Source organism: Zingiber officinale, chromosome 6A, assembly GCF_018446385.1.
Source record: "Zingiber officinale cultivar Zhangliang chromosome 6A, Zo_v1.1, whole genome shotgun sequence".
In the NCBI taxonomy this organism is placed as follows: Eukaryota; Viridiplantae; Streptophyta; class Magnoliopsida; order Zingiberales; family Zingiberaceae; genus Zingiber; species Zingiber officinale.
In genome coordinates, this window is record NC_055997.1 from 127,191,747 (window position 1) to 127,193,674 (window position 1,928).

At 40.1% G+C, this 1,928-nt stretch overlaps 1 long non-coding RNA gene across 1 annotated transcript; it reads right to left on the reverse strand.

Moving 5' to 3' along the window:
* Window positions 1-348: 348 nt before the first annotated feature.
* On the reverse strand, window positions 349-1,294 carry LOC121998027. Its single transcript, XR_006116422.1, has 4 exons — window positions 1,129-1,294; window positions 657-1,047; window positions 542-583; window positions 349-445 (listed from the first exon to the last, which is right to left on the reverse strand). It is a non-coding gene; the product is annotated as an uncharacterized LOC121998027 (long non-coding RNA).
* Window positions 1,295-1,928: the final 634 nt, after the last annotated feature.

Sequence of the window (1,928 nt, forward strand, 5' to 3'; positions counted from 1 at the left end):
CATTTGACCAAAAAACTTATGATAGAATGTAAATCAGAGAAAATTACATGACTCCGTCTCTTCAATCAAGTCTCTTTTGGACATATCTTCTAAGATAAACTATGGATTCCCTCTCTTTAACATATTTTTTTATTAGCAAAACTATGAAAATTGTGTTGTTAATTATCTATTGTTATTGTGATTTTGCTTTTCTACTTATTTTTGGCTGGATTGCAGAAGATAGTAACAATACATATATAGGCATTAATTTGCAAACAATAAAGGTACGCAGGCTTAGACACTTTTCTGCATGTTTCCTGCAAAGTTGTAAACAAAATGAGTGAAATGTGCTGATTTCAATTTCTTTTGCAACTGCTTTTCTAGCTACTATTCCAATTTGATCCCTCATCTCTGATGCAGCAGCAATTGTGAAAGTCATTGCTAGGATGTTGGATGGATCAATTCCCTGAGAGAATGAAATCCAAATAAGAAGCTAAGCAAATGAATCCCCTTACAAATAATATCAGCAATTTAATGTTAGTCATGATTAGGAACCACATACCTATTTGAGCAGTGTCAGCACGCGTCAAACCATTGTGGATGTCTGAACCATTGCATCCATCAAAACCAGGAGAATAATAAGTATAGTTCAGTGAAAAAGGAGCCAAGAGATATACCTTTCCACTTCCTGGACCAGCAACAATCATCAATGGGACTGAAGTGTCACTGCAAGCAGCTTCTCTCTGCGCGTCATTAACGTTTTTCTAATAATCCCAGTACTTATGCAGCTTCAAAGACTCATCGTCAGCGTCCCCGAATAAACCCCTCAGCCTACATGAACCCAAGTCCTTGTATCCGCCCACTACACATCCCTTATTTTCCACCGCCTCCTCACCTAACCTTTCCTTCTTCACTGTTGACCTCTTTTCACATATGGCGTCCACCTCGCGCAGAAATGCCTCGTCCAGGTCGTCATCAAGAATGCTTTTTTCTGGTATCATGGTTCCGGAAGAAGACGGAGTAGAGCAGCCGTTTGTGATGTCAGAAAGCGGAACCCTTTGGCAGCACCTGTCGAATACGCAGTGAAAAAATGCTAGCTCAGCAGGCAAACCAATCCAATAAAAGTAGAATCGAACAGGAGTTGATTACTTGGAGGAGGAAGAGGGAGGCGAAGGGAAGAGTCCGTCGCGGGATCTCTTGCTAACGACGAGGAAGGGTTTGTTCGCGCCGAAGGCGTGGAACCGCCTTGCCCAGCAAATCTGCAGTCGACGACGACCTGGCGATTGTTTTCGCCGGAGCCCTCAATCTCCCGGAACCAATTAGGACTATTGGAGTCCGACTCAAGTTTTATACCATGAAATTGGGCCTTAGGCCTTAGGCCTTAGGCCTTGAGCCTTGAGCCTTGAGCCACGTTTAATAAATTAATGGGATAATTCCTAATTTAGTCCTTTTTCTAATTTCATTCTTTATTTTTTAATTGATCAAATTTTATCTTTCAATTTTTAAATGTTTTCTGAAATCAATCTTTCAATCAAAATCCCTATTAAAATATACAGGAAAACTTATTTAATCGATGAAAGTGACCGGTTGCTTTTATTCTTGCGTTATTTCCCTAATTCTTGAGATGACTTAGAAATCACAAGACTCACGTCTTGTTCATCGATGTAAGGAGAGGTAGTCTATTCTTATTGTCGTTGTCATTATTTTTCCTCTCTACTTCCATTTCACCCTCCAATATGTTATATGTCACCCCTCCCCTCCCCTCCCCTCCCCTCCTCTCCCACCATTTTCTCATTATTATAATTTTAGCTTATCATTCATTTGTCACATATATAACTACGCAAGTACAGCTAAATCAAAAACCCCTCCTTTGGTATATGCCTACTGGAGATTTTGGAGCAACTCTGGCAAGTTAGGTCAACTTTTATTGTGTGTTTGCTCTTCATAGC